Source organism: Triturus cristatus, chromosome 10, assembly GCF_964204655.1.
Source record: "Triturus cristatus chromosome 10, aTriCri1.1, whole genome shotgun sequence".
Lineage (NCBI taxonomy): Eukaryota > Metazoa > Chordata > Amphibia > Caudata > Salamandridae > Triturus > Triturus cristatus.
Genome location: NC_140593.1, coordinates 664,600,719 through 664,620,755, shown reverse-complemented (window position 1 = coordinate 664,620,755; position 20,037 = coordinate 664,600,719).

The window sequence follows — 20,037 nt, the reverse complement described above, 5'->3', positions numbered from 1 at the left end:
TCTTTCATCAAAAATCGGGCGTTTTTGATTGAACAATAAAGGCCTACAAATGTTATTTAATTTGCTTCCCGTGGAATAGAAATACTTTTTAAGGCCGCAGAGTGAGTAAATTGGCCATTTTCATTCACTTTTACCCATTCCTCAAATCTTGTGTTTAAGGCCCCTGGAAGCATGAAAATCACTTTAAACATCTCATTTTTTCTTTAAAAGTGATTTTCCACGTACAAATGTGAATTGTAGTTCAAAGAGGCAACATTTGAAAACGGACCATTTTTTTCATTTCTGAAGCATGTCGTAAGGGGGGGGTGGTTATCTCTTTCATCAAAAATCGGGCGTTTTTGATTGAACAATAAAGGCCTACAAATGTTATTTAATTCGCTTCCCGTGGAGTAGAAACACTTTTTAAGGCCGCAGAGTGAGTAAATTGGCCATTTTCATTCACTTTTACCCATTCCTCAAATCTTGTGTTTAAGGCCCCTGGAAGCATGAAAATCACTTTAAAGATCTCATTTTTTCTTTAAAAGTGATTTTCCACGTACAAATGTGAATTGTAGTTCAAAGAGGCAACATTTGAAAACGGACCATTTTTTTCGTTTCTGAAGCATGTCGTAAGGGGGGGTGGTTATCTCTTTCACCAAAAAATGGGCGTTTTTGATTGAACAATAAAGGCCTCCAAATGGTATTTTATTCACTTCCCGTGGAGTAGAAACACTTTTTAAGGCAGCAGAGTGAGTAAATTGGCCATTTTCATTCACTTTTACCCATTCCAAAAATCTTGTGTTTAAGACCCCTGGGCGCATGAAAATCACTTTAAACATATCATTTTATCTCTAAAAGTGATAATCCACATACAAATGTGAATTGTAGTTCAAAGAGGCAACATTCGAAAATGAACCATTTTTTTTGTTTCTGAAGCATGTCGTAAGGGGGGGTGGTTATCTCTTTCATCAAAAATCGGGCATTTTTGATTGAACAATAAAGGCCTACAAATGTTATTTAATTCACTTTCTGGGGTGGAGAAAAACTTTTTAGGGCCTCAGAGTGAATACATTGGCCATTTTCATTCAAGTTTTCCCATTCCTCAAATCTTGTGTTTAGGGCCAGGGGAAGCTTGAAAATCACTTCAAACATCTAATTTTATCTCTAAAAGTGATTATCCACGTACAAATGTGAATTGTAGTTCAAAGACGCAACATTTGAAAATGGACCATTTTTTTTATTTCTGAAGCATGTCGTAAGGGGAGGTGGTTATCTCTTTCATCAAAAATCGGGCGTTTTTGATTGAACAATAAAGGCCTACAAATGTTATTTAATTCACTTCCCGTGGAGGAGAAACACTTTTTAAGGCCGCAGAGTGAGTAAATTGGCCAGTTTCATTCACTTTTACCCATTCCTCAAATCTTGTGTTTAAGGTCCCTGGAAGCATGAAAATCACTTTATACATCTCATTTTCTCTTTAAAAGTGATTTTCCACGTACAAATGTGAATTGTAGTTCAAAGAGGCAACATTTGAAAATGGACCATTTTTTTCGTTTCTGAAGCATGTCGTAAGGTGGGGTGGTTATCTCTTTCATCAAAAATCGGGCGTTTTTGATTGAACAATAAAGGCCTCCAAATGGTATTTTATTCACTTCCCGTGGAGTAGAAACACTTTTTAAGGCAGCAGAGTGAGTAAATTGGTAATTTTCATTCACTTTTACCCATTCCAAAAATCTTGTGTTTAAAACCCCTGGGCGCATGAAAATCACTTTAAACATATCATTTTATCTCTAAAAGTGATAATCCACATACAAATGTGAATTGTAGTTCAAAGATGCAACATTTGAAAATGAACCATTTTTTTTGTTTCTGAAGCATGTCGTAAGGGGGGGGTGGTTTTCTCTTTCATCAAAAAACGGGCATTTTTGATTGAACAATAAAGGCCTACAAATGTTATTTAATTCGCTTCCCGTGGAGTAGAAACACTTTTTAAGGCCGCAGAGTGAGTAAATTGGCCATTGTCATTCACTTTTACCCATTCCTCAAATCTTGTGTTTAAGGCCCCTGGAAGCATGAAAATCACTTTAAACATCTCATTTTTTCTTTAAAAGTGATTTTCCACGTACAAATGTGAATTGTAGTTCAAAGAGGCAACATTTGAAAACGGACCATTTTTTTCGTTTCTGAAGCATGTCGTAAGGGGGGGGTGGTCATCTCTTTCACCAAAAAATGGGCATTTTTGATTGAACAATAAAGGCCTCCAAATGTTATTTTATTCACTTCCCGTGGAGTAGAAACACTTTTTAAGGCCGCAGAGTGAGTAAATTGGCCATTTTCATTCACTTTTACCCATTCCAAAAATCTTGTGTTTAAGACCCCTGGGTGCATGAAAATCACTTTAAACATATAATTTTATCTCTAAAAGTGATAATCCACATACAAATGTGAATTGTAGTTCAGAGATGCAACATTTGAAAATGAACCATTTTTTTTGTTTCTGAAGCATGTCGTAAGGGGGGGTGGTTATCTCTTTCATCAAAAATCGGGCATTTTTGATTGAACAATAAAGGCCTACAAATGTTATTTAATTCACTTTCTGGGGTGGAGAAAAACTTTTTAAGGCCTCAGAGTGAATAAATTGGCCATTTTCATTCACGTTTTCCCATTCCTCAAATCTTGTGTTTAGGGCCCAGGGAAGCTTGAAAATCACTTCAAACATCTAATTTTATCTCTAAAAGTGATTATCCCCGTACAAATGTGAATTGTAGTTCAAAGACGCAACATTTGAAAATGAACCATATTTTTCGTTTCTGAAGCATGTCGTAAGGGGGGGTGGTTATCTCTTTCACCAAAAAATGGACGTTTTTGATTGAACAATAAAGGCCTCCAAATGTTATTTTATTCACTTCCCGTGGAGTAGAAACACTTTTTAAGGCAGCAGAGTGAGTAAATTGGCCATTTTCATTCACTTTTACCCATTCCAAAAATCTTGTGTTTAAGACCCCTGGGCGCATGAAAATCACTTTAAACATATCATTTTATCTCTAAAAGTGATAATCCACATACAAATGTGAATTGTAGTTCAAAGATGCAACATTTGAAAATGAACCATTTTTTTTGTTTCTGAAGCATGTCGTAAGGGGGGGTGGTTTTCTCTTTCATCAAAAAACGGGCATTTTTGATTGAACAATAAAGGCCTACAAATGTTATTTAATTCGCTTCCCGTGGAGTAGAAACACTTTTTAAGGCCGCAGAGTGAGTAAATTGGCCATTGTCATTCACTTTTACCCATTCCTCAAATCTTGTGTTTAAGGCCCCTGGAAGCATGAAAATCACTTTAAACATCTCATTTTTTCTTTAAAAGTGATTTTCCACGTACAAATGTGAATTGTAGTTCAAAGAGGCAACATTTGAAAACGGACCATTTTTTTCGTTTCTGAAGCATGTCGTAAGGGGGGGGTGGTCATCTCTTTCACCAAAAAATGGGCATTTTTGATTGAACAATAAAGGCCTCCAAATGTTATTTTATTCACTTCCCGTGGAGTAGAAACACTTTTTAAGGCCGCAGAGTGAGTAAATTGGCCATTTTCATTCACTTTTACCCATTCCAAAAATCTTGTGTTTAAGACCCCTGGGTGCATGAAAATCACTTTAAACATATAATTTTATCTCTAAAAGTGATAATCCACATACAAATGTGAATTGTAGTTCAGAGATGCAACATTTGAAAATGAACCATTTTTTTTGTTTCTGAAGCATGTCGTAAGGGGGGGTGGTTATCTCTTTCATCAAAAATCGGGCATTTTTGATTGAACAATAAAGGCCTACAAATGTTATTTAATTCACTTTCTGGGGTGGAGAAAAACTTTTTAAGGCCTCAGAGTGAATAAATTGGCCATTTTCATTCACGTTTTCCCATTCCTCAAATCTTGTGTTTAGGGCCCAGGGAAGCTTGAAAATCACTTCAAACATCTAATTTTATCTCTAAAAGTGATTATCCCCGTACAAATGTGAATTGTAGTTCAAAGACGCAACATTTGAAAATGAACCATATTTTTCGTTTCTGAAGCATGTCGTAAGGGGGGGTGGTTATCTCTTTCACCATAAAATGGACGTTTTTGATTGAACAATAAAGGCCTCCAAATGTTATTTTATTCACTTCCCGTGGAGTAGAAACACTTTTTAAGGCAGCAGAGTGAGTAAATTGGCCATTTTCATTCACTTTTACCCATTCCAAAAATCTTGTGTTTAAGACCCCTGGACGCATGAAAATCACTTTAAACATATCATTTTATGTCTAAAAGTGATAATCCACATACAAATGTGAATTGTAGTTCAAAGATGCAACATTTGAAAATGAACCATTATTTTCGTTTCTGAAGCATGTCGTAAGGGGGGGTGGTTATCTCTTTCATCAAAAATCTGGCGTTTTTGATTGAACAATAAAGGCCTCCAAATGTTATTTAATTCACTTCCCGTGGAGGAGAAACACTTTTTAAGGCCTCAGAATGAGTAAATTGGCCATTTCCATTCACTTTTACCCATTCCTCAAATCTTGTGTTTAAGGCCCCTGGAAGCATGAAAATCACTTTAAACATCTCATTTTATCTTTAAAAGTGATTTTCCACATACAAATGTGAATTGTAGTTCAAAGAGGCAACATTTGAAAATGGACCATTTTTTTCCTTTCTGAAGCATGTCGTAAGGGGGGGTGGTTATCTCTTTCATCAAAAATCGGGCGTTTTTGATTGAACAATAAAGGCCTACAAATGTTATTTAATTTGCTTCCCGTGGAATAGAAATACTTTTTAAGGCCGCAGAGTGAGTAAATTGGCCATTTTCATTCACTTTTACCCATTCCCCAAATCTTGTGTTTAAGGCCCCTGGAAGCATGAAAATCACTTTAAACATCTCATTTTTTCTTTAAAAGTGATTTTCCACGTACAAATGTGAATTGTAGTTCAAAGAGGCAACATTTGAAAACGGACCATTTTTTTCGTTTCTGAAGCATGTCGTAAGTGGGGGTGGTTATCTCTTTCACCAAAAAATGGGCGTTTTTGATTGAACAATAAAGGCCTCCAAATGTTATTTTATTCAATTCCAGTGGAGTAGAAACACTTTTTAAGGCCGCAGAGTGAGTAAATTGGCCATTTTCATTCACTTTTACCCATTCCAAAAATCTTGTGTTTAAGACCCCTGGACGCATGAAAATCACTTTAAACATATCATTTTATCTCTAAAAGTGATAATCCACATACAAATGTGAATTGTAGTTCAAAGATGCAACATTTGAAAATGAACCATTATTTTCGTTTCTGAAGCATGTCGTAAGGGGGGGTGGTTATCTCTTTCATCAAAAATCTGGCGTTTTTGATTGAACAATAAAGGCCTCCATATGTTATTTAATTCACTTTCTGGGGTGGAGAAAAACTTTTTAAGGCCTCAGAGAGAATAAATTGGCCATTTTCATTCACGTTTTCCCATTCCTCAAATCTTGTGTTTAGGGCCCGGGGAAGCTTGAAAATCACTTCAAACATCTAATTTTATCTCTAAAAGTGATTATCCACGTACAAATGTGAATTGTAGTTCAAAGACGCAACATTTGAAAATGGACCATTTTTTTCGTGTCTGAAGCATGTCGTAAGGGGGAGTGGTTATCTCTTTCGTCAAAAATCTGGCGTTTTCGCTTGAAGAATAAAGACCTCCAAATGTTATTTTATTCACTTGCCATGGAGGAGAAAAACTTTTTAAGGCCGCAGAGTGAGTAAATTGGCCATTTTCATTCACTTTTACCCATTTCTCAAATCTTGTGTTTAGGGCCCCTGGAAGCTTGAAAATCACTTTAAACATCGAATCTTATCTCTAAAAGTGATTTTCCACGTACAAATGTGAATTGTAGTTCAAAGACGCAACATTTGAAAATGGACCATTTTTTTCGTTTCTGAAGCATGTCGTAAGGGGGGGTGGTTATCTTTTTCATCAAAAATCGGGCGTTTTTGATTGAACAATAAAGGCCTACAAATGTTATTTAATTCGCTTCCCATGGAGGAGAAACACTTTTTAAGGCCGCAGAGTGAGTAAATTGGCCAGTTTCATTCACTTTTACCCATTCCTCAAATCTTGTGTTTAAGGCCCCTGGAAGCATGATAATCACTTTAAACATCTCATTTTTTCTTTAAAAGTGATTTTCCACGTACAAATGTGAATTGTAGTTCAAAGAGGCAACATTTGAAAATGGACCATTTTTTTCGTTTCTGAAGCATGTCGTAAGGGGGGGTGGTTATCTCTTTCACCAAAAAATTGGCGTTTTTGATTGAACAATAAAGGCCTCCAAATGTTATTTTATTCACTTCCAGTGGAGTAGAAACACTTTTTAAAGCTGCAGAGTGAGTAAATTGGCCATTTTCATTCACTTTTACCCATTCCAAAAATCTTGTGTTTAAGACCCCTGGACGCATGAAAATCACTTTAAACATATCATTTTATCTCTAAAAGTGATAATCCACATACAAATGTGAATTGTAGTTCAAACATGCAACATTTGAAAATGAACCATTATTTTCGTTTCTGAAGCATGTCGTAAGGGGGGGTGGTTATCTCTTTCATCAAAAATCTGGCGTTTTTGATTGAACAATAAAGGCCTCCAAATGTTATTTAATTCACTTCCCGTGGAGGAGAAACACTTTTTAAGGCCTCAGAATGAGTAAATTGGCCATTTCCATTCACTTTTACCCATTCCTCAAATCTTGTGTTTAAGGCCCCTGGAAGCATGAAAATCACTTTAAACATATCATTTTATCTCTAAAAGTGATAATCCACATACAAATGTGAATTGTAGTTCAAAGATGCAACATTTGAAAATGAACCATTTTTTTCGTTTCTGAACTATGTCGTAAGGGGGGGTGGTTATCTCTTTCACCAAAAAATGGGCGTTTTTGATTGAACAATAAAGGCCTCCAAATGTTATTTTATTCACTTCCAGTGGAGTAGAAACACTTTTTAAGGCCGCAGAGTGAGTAAATTGGCCATTTTCATTCACTTTTACCCATTCCTCAAATCTTGTGTTTAAGGCCCCTGGAAGCATGAAAATCACTTTAAACATATCATTTTATCTCTAAAAGTGATAATCCACATACAAATGTGAATTGTAGTTCAAAGAGGCAACATTTGAAAATGAACCATTTTTTTTGTTTCTGAAGCATGTCGTAAGGGGGGGTGGTTATCTCTTTCATCAAAAATCGGGCATTTTTGATTGAACAATAAAGGCCTACAAATGTTATTTAATTCACTTTCTGGGGTGGAGAAAAACTTTTTAAGGCCTCAGAGTGAATAAATTGGCCATTATCATTCAAGTTTTCCCATTCCTCAAATCTTGTGTTTAGGGCCCGGGGAAGCTTGAAAATCACTTCAAACATCTAATTTTATCTCTAAAAGTGATTATCCACGTACAAGTGTGAATTGTAGTTTAAAAACGCAACATTTGAAAATGGACCATTTTTTTTATTTCTGAAGCATGTCGTCGGGGGGGTGGTTATCTCTTTCGTCAAAAATCTGGCGTTTTCGCTTGAACAATAAAGACCTCCAAATGGTATTTTATGCACTTGCCGTGGAGTAGAAACACTTTTTAAGGCCGCAGAGTGAGTAAATTGGCCATTTTCATTTACTTTTACCCATTTCTCAAATCTTGTGTTTAGGGCCCCTGGAAGCTTGAAAATCACTTTAAACATCTAATCTTATCTCTAAAAGTGATTTTCCACGTACAAATGTGAATTGTAGTTCAAAGAGGCAACATTTGAAAACGGACCATTTTTTTCGTTTCTGAAGCATGTCGTAAGGGGGGGTGGTTATCTCTTTCACCAAAAAATGGGCGTTTTTTATTGAACAATAAAGACCTCCAAATGTTATTTTATTCACTTCCCGTGGAGTAGAAACACTTTTTAAGGCCGCAGAGTGAGTAAATTGGCCATTTTCATTCACTTTTACCCATTCCAAAAATCTTGTGTTTAAGGCCCCTGGACGCATGAAAATCACTTTAAACATATCATTTTATCTCTAAAAGTGATAATCCACATACAAATGTGAATTGTAGTTCAAAGATGAAACATTTGAAAATGAACCATATTTTTCGTTTCTGAAGCATGTCGTAAGGGGGGGTGGTTATCTCTTTCATCAAAAATCGGGCGTTTTTGATTGAACAATAAAGGCCTACAAATGTTATTTAATTCACTTCCCGTGGAGGAGAAACACTTTTTAAGGCCGCAGAGTGAGTAAATTGGCCAGTTTCATTCACTTTTACCCATTCCTCAAATCTTGTGTTTAAGGTCCCTGGAATCATGAAAATCACTTTAAACATCTCATTTTTTCTTTAAAAGTGATTTTCCACGTACAAATGTGAATTGTAGTTCAAAGAGGCAACATTTGAAAACGGACCATTTTTTTCGTTTCTGAAGCATGTCGTAAGGGGGGGTGGTTATCTCTTTCACCAAAAAATGGGCGTTTTTGATTGAACAATAAAGGCCTCCAAATGTTATTTTATTCACTTCCAGTGGAGTAGAAACACTTTTTAAAGCCGCAGAGTGAGTAAATTGGCCATTTTCATTCACTTTTACCCATTCCTCAAATCTTGTGTTTAAGCCCCCTGGACGCATGAAAATCACTTTAAACATATCATTTTATCTCTAAAAGTGATAATCCACATACAAATGTGAATTGTAGTTCAAAGATGCAACATTTGAAAATGAACCATTATTTTCGTTTCTGAAGCATGTCGTAAGGGGGGGTGGTTATCTCTTTCATCAAAAATCTGGCGTTTTTGATTGAACAATAAAGGCCTCCAAATGTTATTTAATTCACTTCCCGTGGAGGAGAAACACTTTTTAAGGCCTCAGAATGAGTAAATTGGCCATTTCCATTCACTTTTACCCATTCCTCAAATCTTGTGTTTAAGGCCCCTGGAAGCATGAAAATCACTTTAAACATATCATTTTTTCTTTAAAAGTGATTTTCCACGTACAAATGTGAATTGTAGTTCAAAGAGGCAACATTTGAAAACGGACCATTTTTTTCGTTTCTGAAGCATGTCGTAAGGGGGGGTGGTTATCTCTTTCACCCAAAAATGGGCGTTTTTGATTGAACAATAAAGGCCTCCAAATGTTATTTTATTCACTTCCAGTGGAGTAGAAACACTTTTTAAGGCCGCAGAGTGAGTAAATTGGCCATTTTCCTTCACTTTTACCCATTCCAAAAATCTTGTGTTTAAGACCCCTGGACGCATGAAAATCACTTTAAACATATCATTTTATCTCTAAAAGTGATAATCCACATACAAATGTGAATTGTAGTTCAAAGATGCAACACTTGAAAATTAACCATATTTTTCGTTTCTGAAGCATGTCGTAAGGGGGGGTGGTTATCTCTTTCATCAAAAATCTGGCGTTTTTGATTGAACAACAAAGGCCTCCAAATGTTATTTAATTCACTTCCCGTGGAGGAGAAACACTTTTTAAGGCCTCAGAATGAGTAAATTGGCCATTTCCATTCACTTTTACCCATTCCTCAAATCTTGTGTTTAAGGCCCCTGGAAGCATGAAAATCACTTTAAACATCTCATTTTATCTTTAAAAGTGATTTTCCACATACAAATGTGAATTGTAGTTCAAAGAGGCAACATTTGAAAATGGACCATTTTTTTCCTTTCTGAAGCATGTCGTAAGGGGGGGTGGTTATCTCTTTCATCAAAAATCGGGCGTTTTTGATTGAACAATAAAGGCCTACAAATGTTATTTAATTCGCTTCCCATGGAGGAGAAACACTTTTTAAGGCCGCAGAGTGAGTAAATTGGCCAGTTTCATTCACTTTTACCCATTCCTCAAATCTTGTGTTTAAGGCCCCTGGAAGCATGAAAATCACTTTAAACATCTCATTTTTTCTTTAAAAGTGATTTTCCACGTACAAATGTGAATTGTAGTTCAAAGAGGCAACATTTGAAAATGGACCATTTTTTTCGTTTCTGAAGCATGTCGTAAGGGGGGGTGGTTATCTCTTTCACCAAAAAATGGGCGTTTTTGATTGAACAATAAAGGCCTCCAAATGTTATTTTATTCACTTCCAGTGGAGTAGAAACACTTTTTAAAGCTGCAGAGTGAGTAAATTGGCCATTTTCATTCACTTTTACCCATTCCAAAAATCTTGTGTTTAAGATCCCTGGACGCATGAAAATCACTTTAAACATATCATTTTATCTCTAAAAGTGATAATCCACATACAAATGTGAATTGTAGTTCAAACATGCAACATTTGAAAATGAACCATTATTTTCGTTTCTGAAGCATGTCGTAAGGGGGGGTGGTTATCTCTTTCATCAAAAATCTGGCGTTTTTGATTGAACAATAAAGGCCTCCAAATGTTATTTAATTCACTTCCCGTGGAGGAGAAACACTTTTTAAGGCCTCAGAATGAGTAAATCGGCCATTTCCATTCACTTTTACCCATTCCTCAAATCTTGTGTTTAAGGCCCCTGGAAGCATGAAAATCACTTTAAACATATCATTTTATCTCTAAAAGTGATAATCCACATACAAATGTGAATTGTAGTTCAAAGATGCAACATTTGAAAATGAACCATTTTTTTCGTTTCTGAAGCATGTCGTAAGGGGGGGTGGTTATCTCTTTCACCAAAAAATGGGCGTTTTTGATTGAACAATAAAGGCCTCCAAATGTTATTTTATTCACTTCCAGTGGAGTAGAAACACTTTTTAAAGCTGCAGAGTGAGTAAATTGGCCATTTTCATTCACTTTTACCCATTCCAAAAATCTTGTGTTTAAGACCCCTGGACGCATGAAAATCACTTTAAACATATCATTTTATCTCTAAAAGTGATAATCCACATACAAATGTGAATTGTAGTTCAAAGAGGCAACATTTGAAAATGGACCAGTTTTTTTAGTTTCTGAAGCATGTCGTAAGGGGGGGTGGTTATCTCTTTCATCAAAAATCGGGCGTTTTTGATTGAACAATAAAGGCCTACAAATGTTATTTAATTCACTTCCCGTGGAGGAGAAACACTTTTTAAGGCCGCAGAGTGAGTAAATTGGCCAGTTTCATTCACTTTTACCCATTCCTCAAATCTTGTGTTTAAGGTCCCTGGAATCATGAAAATCACTTTAAACATCTCATTTTTTCTTTAAAAGTGATTTTCCACGTACAAATGTGAATTGTAGTTCAAAGAGGCAACATTTGAAAACGGACCATTTTTTTCGTTTCTGAAGCATGTCGTAAGGGGGGGTGGTTATCTCTTTCACCAAAAAATGGGCGTTTTTGATTGAACAATAAAGGCCTCCAAATGTTATTTTATTCACTTCCAGTGGAGTAGAAACACTTTTTAAAGCCGCAGAGTGAGTAAATTGGCCATTTTCATTCACTTTTACCCATTCCTCAAATCTTGTGTTTAAGCCCCCTGGACGCATGAAAATCACTTTAAACATATCATTTTATCTCTAAAAGTGATAATCCACATACAAATGTGAATTGTAGTTCAAAGATGCAACATTTGAAAATGAACCATTATTTTCGTTTCTGAAGCATGTCGTAAGGGGGGGTGGTTATCTCTTTCATCAAAAATCTGGCGTTTTTGATTGAACAATAAAGGCCTCCAAATGTTATTTAATTCACTTCCCGTGGAGGAGAAACACTTTTTAAGGCCTCAGAATGAGTAAATTGGCCATTTCCATTCACTTTTACCCATTCCTCAAATCTTGTGTTTAAGGCCCCTGGAAGCATGAAAATCACTTTAAACATATCATTTTTTCTTTAAAAGTGATTTTCCACGTACAAATGTGAATTGTAGTTCAAAGAGGCAACATTTGAAAACGGACCATTTTTTTCGTTTCTGAAGCATGTCGTAAGGGGGGGTGGTTATCTCTTTCACCAAAAAATGGGCGTTTTTGATTGAACAATAAAGGCCTCCAAATGTTATTTTATTCACTTCCAGTGGAGTAGAAACACTTTTTAAGGCCGCAGAGTGAGTAAATTGGCCATTTTCATTCACTTTTACCCATTCCAAAAATCTTGTGTTTAAGACCCCTGGACGCATGAAAATCACTTTAAACATATCATTTTATCTCTAAAAGTGATAATCCACATACAAATGTGAATTGTAGTTCAAAGATGCAACACTTGAAAATTAACCATATTTTTCGTTTCTGAAGCATGTCGTAAGGGGGGGTGGTTATCTCTTTCATCAAAAATCTGACGTTTTTGATTGAACAACAAAGGCCTCCAAATGTTATTTAATTCACTTCCCGTGGAGGAGAAACACTTTTTAAGGCCTCAGAATGAGTAAATTGGCCATTTCCATTCACTTTTACCCATTCCTCAAATCTTGTGTTTAAGGCCCCTGGAAGCATGAAAATCACTTTAAACATCTCATTTTATCTTTAAAAGTGATTTTCCACATACAAATGTGAATTGTAGTTCAAAGAGGCAACATTTGAAAATGGACCATTTTTTTCCTTTCTGAAGCATGTCGTAAGGGGGGGTGGTTATCTCTTTCATCAAAAATCGGGCGTTTTTGATTGAACAATAAAGGCCTACAAATGTTATTTAATTCGCTTCCCATGGAGGAGAAACACTTTTTAAGGCCGCAGAGTGAGTAAATTGGCCAGTTTCATTCACTTTTACCCATTCCTCAAATCTTGTGTTTAAGGCCCCTGGAAGCATGAAAATCACTTTAAACATCTCATTTTTTCTTTAAAAGTGATTTTCCACGTACAAATGTGAATTGTAGTTCAAAGAGGCAACATTTGAAAACGGACCATTTTTTTCGTTTCTGAAGCATGTCGTAAGGGGGGGTGGTTATCTCTTTCACCAAAAAATGGGCGTTTTTGATTGAACAATAAAGGCCTCCAAATGTTATTTTATTCACTTCCAGTGGAGTAGAAACACTTTTTAAAGCCGCAGAGTGAGTAAATTGGCCATTTTCATTCACTTTTACCCATTCCTCAAATCTTGTGTTTAAGCCCCCTGGACGCATGAAAATCACTTTAAACATATCATTTTATCTCTAAAAGTGATAATCCACATACAAATGTGAATTGTAGTTCAAAGATGCAACATTTGAAAATGAACCATTATTTTCGTTTCTGAAGCATGTCGTAAGGGGGGGTGGTTATCTCTTTCATCAAAAATCTGGCGTTTTTGATTGAACAATAAAGGCCTCCAAATGTTATTTAATTCACTTCCCGTGGAGGAGAAACACTTTTTAAGGCCTCAGAATGAGTAAATTGGCCATTTCCATTCACTTTTACCCATTCCTCAAATCTTGTGTTTAAGGCCCCTGGAAGCATGAAAATCACTTTAAACATATCATTTTTTCTTTAAAAGTGATTTTCCACGTACAAATGTGAATTGTAGTTCAAAGAGGCAACATTTGAAAACGGACCATTTCTTTCGTTTCTGAAGCATGTCGTAAGGGGGGGTGGTTATCTCTTTCACCAAAAAATGGGCGTTTTTGATTGAACAATAAAGGCCTCCAAATGTTATTTTATTCACTTCCAGTGGAGTAGAAACACTTTTTAAGGCCGCAGAGTGAGTAAATTGGCCATTTTCATTCACTTTTACCCATTCCAAAAATCTTGTGTTTAAGACCCCTGGACGCATGAAAATCACTTTAAACATATCATTTTATCTCTAAAAGTGATAATCCACATACAAATGTGAATTGTAGTTCAAAGATGCAACACTTGAAAATTAACCATATTTTTCGTTTCTGAAGCATGTCGTAAGGGGGGGTGGTTATCTCTTTCATCAAAAATCTGACGTTTTTGATTGAACAACAAAGGCCTCCAAATGTTATTTAATTCACTTCCCGTGGAGGAGAAACACTTTTTAAGGCCTCAGAATGAGTAAATTGGCCATTTCCATTCACTTTTACCCATTCCTCAAATCTTGTGTTTAAGGCCCCTGGAAGCATGAAAATCACTTTAAACATCTCATTTTATCTTTAAAAGTGATTTTCCACATACAAATGTGAATTGTAGTTCAAAGAGGCAACATTTGAAAATGGACCATTTTTTTCCTTTCTGAAGCATGTCGTAAGGGGGGGTGGTTATCTCTTTCATCAAAAATCGGGCGTTTTTGATTGAACAATAAAGGCCTACAAATGTTATTTAATTCGCTTCCCATGGAGGAGAAACACTTTTTAAGGCCGCAGAGTGAGTAAATTGGCCAGTTTCATTCACTTTTACCCATTCCTCAAATCTTGTGTTTAAGGCCCCTGGAAGCATGAAAATCACTTTAAACATCTCATTTTTTCTTTAAAAGTGATTTTCCACGTACAAATGTGAATTGTAGTTCAAAGAGGCAACATTTGAAAATGGACCATTTTTTTCGTTTCTGAAGCATGTCGTAAGGGGGGGTGGTTATCTCTTTCACCAAAAAATGGGCGTTTTTGATTGAACAATAAAGGCCTCCAAATGTTATTTTATTCACTTCCAGTGGAGTAGAAACACTTTTTAAAGCTGCAGAGTGAGTAAATTGGCCATTTTCATTCACTTTTACCCATTCCAAAAATCTTGTGTTTAAGATCCCTGGACGCATGAAAATCACTTTAAACATATCATTTTATCTCTAAAAGTGATAATCCACATACAAATGTGAATTGTAGTTCAAACATGCAACATTTGAAAATGAACCATTATTTTCGTTTCTGAAGCATGTCGTAAGGGGGGGTGGTTATCTCTTTCATCAAAAATCTGGCGTTTTTGATTGAACAATAAAGGCCTCCAAATGTTATTTAATTCACTTCCCGTGGAGGAGAAACACTTTTTAAGGCCTCAGAATGAGTAAATTGGCCATTTCCATTCACTTTTACCCATTCCTCAAATCTTGTGTTTAAGGCCCCTGGAAGCATGAAAATCACTTTAAACATATCATTTTATCTCTAAAAGTGATAATCCACATACAAATGTGAATTGTAGTTCAAAGATGCAACATTTGAAAATGAACCATTTTTTTCGTTTCTGAAGCATGTCGTAAGGGGGGGTGGTTATCTCTTTCACCAAAAAATGGGCGTTTTTGATTGAACAATAAAGGCCTCCAAATGTTATTTTATTCACTTCCAGTGGAGTAGAAACACTTTTTAAAGCTGCAGAGTGAGTAAATTGGCCATTTTCATTCACTTTTACCCATTCCAAAAATCTTGTGTTTAAGACCCCTGGACGCATGAAAATCACTTTAAACATATCATTTTATCTCTAAAAGTGATAATCCACATACAAATGTGAATTGTAGTTCAAAGAGGCAACATTTGAAAATGGACCAGTTTTTTTAGTTTCTGAAGCATGTCGTAAGGGGGGGTGGTTATCTCTTTCATCAAAAATCGGGCGTTTTTGATTGAACAATAAAGGCCTACAAATGTTATTTAATTCACTTCCCGTGGAGGAGAAACACTTTTTAAGGCCGCAGAGTGAGTAAATTGGCCAGTTTCATTCACTTTTACCCATTCCTCAAATCTTGTGTTTAAGGTCCCTGGAATCATGAAAATCACTTTAAACATCTCATTTTTTCTTTAAAAGTGATTTTCCACGTACAAATGTGAATTGTAGTTCAAAGAGGCAACATTTGAAAACGGACCATTTTTTTCGTTTCTGAAGCATGTCGTAAGGGGGGGTGGTTATCTCTTTCACCAAAAAATGGGCGTTTTTGATTGAACAATAAAGGCCTCCAAATGTTATTTTATTCACTTCCAGTGGAGTAGAAACACTTTTTAAGGCCGCAGAGTGAGTAAATTGGCCATTTTCATTCACTTTTACCCATTCCAAAAATCTTGTGTTTAAGACCCCTGGACGCATGAAAATCACTTTAAACATATCATTTTATCTCTAAAAGTGATAATCCACATACAAATGTGAATTGTAGTTCAAACATGCAACATTTGAAAATGAACCATTATTTTCGTTTCTGAAGCATGTCGTAAGGGAGGGTGGTTATCTCTTTCATCAAAAATCTGGCGTTTTTGATTGAACAATAAAGGCCTCCAAATGTTATTTAATTCACTTCCCGTGGAGGAGAAACACTTTTTAAGGCCTCAGAATGAGTAAATTGGCCATTTCCATTCACTTTTACCCATTCCTCAAATCTTGTGTTTAAGGCCCCTGGAAGCATGAAAATCACTTTAAACATATCATTTTATCTCTAAAAGTGATAATCCACATACAAATGTGAATTGTAGTTCAAAGATGCAACATTTGAAAATGAACCATTTTTTTCGTTTCTGAAGCATGTCGTAAGGGGGGGTGGTTATCTCTTTCACCAAAAAATGGGCGTTTTTGATTGAACAATAAAGGCCTCCAAATGTTATTTTATTCACTTCCAGTGGAGTAGAAACACTTTTTAAAGCTGCAGAGTGAGTAAATTGGCCATTTTCATTCACTTTTACCCATTCCAAAAATCTTGTGTTTAAGACCCCTGGACGCATGAAAATCACTTTAAACATATCATTTTATCTCTAAAAGTGATAATCCACATACAAATGTGAATTGTAGTTCAAAGAGGCAACATTTGAAAATGGACCAGTTTTTTTAGTTTCTGAAGCATGTCGTAAGGGGGGGTGGTTATCTCTTTCATCAAAAATCGGGCGTTTTTGATTGAACAATAAAGGCCTACAAATGTTATTTAATTCACTTCCCGTGGAGGAGAAACACTTTTTAAGGCCGCAGAGTGAGTAAATTGGCCAGTTTCATTCACTTTTACCCATTCCTCAAATCTTGTGTTTAAGGTCCCTGGAATCATGAAAATCACTTTAAACATCTCATTTTTTCTTTAAAAGTGATTTTCCACGTACAAATGTGAATTGTAGTTCAAAGAGGCAACATTTGAAAACGGACCATTTTTTTCGTTTCTGAAGCATGTCGTAAGGGGGGGTGGTTATCTCTTTCACCAAAAAATGGGCGTTTTTGATTGAACAATAAAGGCCTCCAAATGTTATTTTATTCACTTCCAGTGGAGTAGAAACACTTTTTAAAGCCGCAGAGTGAGTAAATTGGCCATTTTCATTCACTTTTACCCATTCCTCAAATCTTGTGTTTAAGCCCCCTGGACGCATGAAAATCACTTTAAACATATCATTTTATCTCTAAAAGTGATAATCCACATACAAATGTGAATTGTAGTTCAAAGATGCAACATTTGAAAATGAACCATTATTTTCGTTTCTGAAGCATGTCGTAAGGGGGGGTGGTTATCTCTTTCATCAAAAATCTGGCGTTTTTGATTGAACAATAAAGGCCTCCAAATGTTATTTAATTCACTTCCCGTGGAGGAGAAACACTTTTTAAGGCCTCAGAATGAGTAAATTGGCCATTTCCATTCACTTTTACCCATTCCTCAAATCTTGTGTTTAAGGCCCCTGGAAGCATGAAAATCACTTTAAACATATCATTTTTTCTTTAAAAGTGATTTTCCACGTACAAATGTGAATTGTAGTTCAAAGAGGCAACATTTGAAAACGGACCATTTTTTTCGTTTCTGAAGCATGTCGTAAGGGGGGGTGGTTATCTCTTTCACCAAAAAATGGGCGTTTTTGATTGAACAATAAAGGCCTCCAAATGTTATTTTATTCACTTCCAGTGGAGTAGAAACACTTTTTAAGGCCGCAGAGTGAGTAAATTGGCCATTTTCATTCACTTTTACCCATTCCAAAAATCTTGTGTTTAAGACCCCTGGACGCATGAAAATCACTTTAAACATATCATTTTATCTCTAAAAGTGATAATCCACATACAAATGTGAATTGTAGTTCGAAGATGCAACACTTGAAAATTAACCATATTTTTCGTTTCTGAAGCATGTCGTAAGGGGGGGTGGTTATCTCTTTCATCAAAAATCTGGCGTTTTTGATTGAACAACAAAGGCCTCCAAATGTTATTTAATTCACTTCCCGTGGAGGAGAAACACTTTTTAAGGCCTCAGAATGAGTAAATTGGCCATTTCCATTCACTTTTACCCATTCCTCAAATCTTGTGTTTAAGGCCCCTGGAAGCAGGAAAATCACTTTAAACATATCATTTTATCTTTAAAAGTGATTTTCCACATACAAATCTGAATTGTAGTTCAAAGAGGCAACATTTGAAAATGGACCATTTTTTTAGTTTCTGAAGCATGTCGTAAGGGGGGGTGGTTATCTCTTTCATCAAAAATCGGGCGTTTTTGATTGAACAATAAAGGCCTACAAATGTTATTTTATTCACTTCCCGTGGAGTAGAAACACTTTTTAAGGCCGCAGAGTGAGTAAATTGCCCATTTTCATTCACTTTTACCCATTCCAAAAATCTTGTGTTTAAGACCCCTGGACGCATGAAAATCACTTTAAACATATCATTTTATGTCTAAAAGTGATAATCCACATACAAATGTGAATTGTAGTTCAAAGATGCAACATTTGAAAATGAACCATTATTTTCGTTTCTGAAGCATGTCGTAAGGGGGGGTGGTTATCTCTTTCATCAAAAATCTGGCGTTTTTGATTGAACAATAAAGGCCTCCAAATGTTATTTAATTCACTTCCCGTGGAGGAGAAACACTTTTTAAGGCCTCAGAATGAGTAAATTGGCCATTTCCATTCACTTTTACCCATTTCTCAAATCTTGTGTTTAGGGCCCCTGGAAGCTTGAAAATCACTTTAAACATCGAATCTTATCTCTAAAAGTGATTTTCCACGTACAAATGTGAATTGTAGTTCAAAGACGCAACATTTGAAAATGGACCATTTTTTTCGTTTCTGAAGCATGTCGTAAGGGGGGGTGGTTATCTCTTTCATCAAAAATCGGGCGTTTTTGATTGAACAATAAAGGCCTACAAATGTTATTTAATTCGCTTCCCATGGAGGAGAAACACTTTTTAAGGCCGCAGAGTGAGTAAATTGGCCAGTTTCATTCACTTTTACCCATTCCTCAAATCTTGTGTTTAAGGCCCCTGGAAGCATGAAAATCACTTTAAACATCTCATTTTTTCTTTAAAAGTGATTTTCCACGTACAAATGTGAATTGTAGTTCAAAGAGGCAACATTTGAAAATGGACCATTTTTTTCGTTTCTGAAGCATGTCGTAAGGGGGGGTGGTTATCTCTTTCACCAAAAAATGGGCGTTTTTGATTGAACAATAAAGGCCTCCAAATGGTATTTTATTCACTTCCAGTGGAGTAGAAACACTTTTTAAAACTGCAGAGTGAGTAAATTGGCCATTTTCATTCACTTTTACCCATTCCAAAAATCTTGTGTTTAAGACCCCTGGACGCATGAAAATCACTTTAAACATATCATTTTATCTCTAAAAGTGATAATCCACATACAAATGTGAATTGTAGTTCAAACATGCAACATTTGAAAATGAACCATTATTTTAGTTTCTGAAGCATGTCGTAAGGGGAGGTGGTTATCTCTTTCATCAAAAATCTGGCGTTTTTGATTGAACAATAAAGGCCTCCAAATGTTATTTAATTCACTTCCCGTGGAGGAGAAACACTTTTTAAGGCCTCAGAATGAGTAAATTGGCCATTTCCATTCACTTTTACCCATTCCTCAAATCTTGTGTTTAAGGCCCCTGGAAGCATGAAAATCACTTTAAACATATCATTTTATCTCTAAAAGTGATAATCCACATACAAATGTGAATTGTAGTTCAAAGATGCAACATTTGAAAATGAACCATTTTTTTCGTTTCTGAAGCATGTCGTAAGGGGGGGGTTATCTCTTTCACCAAAAAATGGGCGTTTTTGATTGAACAATAAAGGCCTCCAAATGTTATTTTATTCACTTCCAGTGGAGTAGAAACACTTTTTAAAGCTGCAGAGTGAGTAAATTGGCCATTTTCATTCACTTTTACCCATTCCAAAAATCTTGTGTTTAATTCCCCTGGACGCATGAAAATCACTTTAAACATATCATTTTATCTCTAAAAGTGATAATCCACATACAAATGTGAATTGTAGTTCTAAGAGGCAACATTTGAAAATGGACCAGTTTTTTTAGTTTCTGAAGCATGTCGTAAGGGGGGGTGGTTATC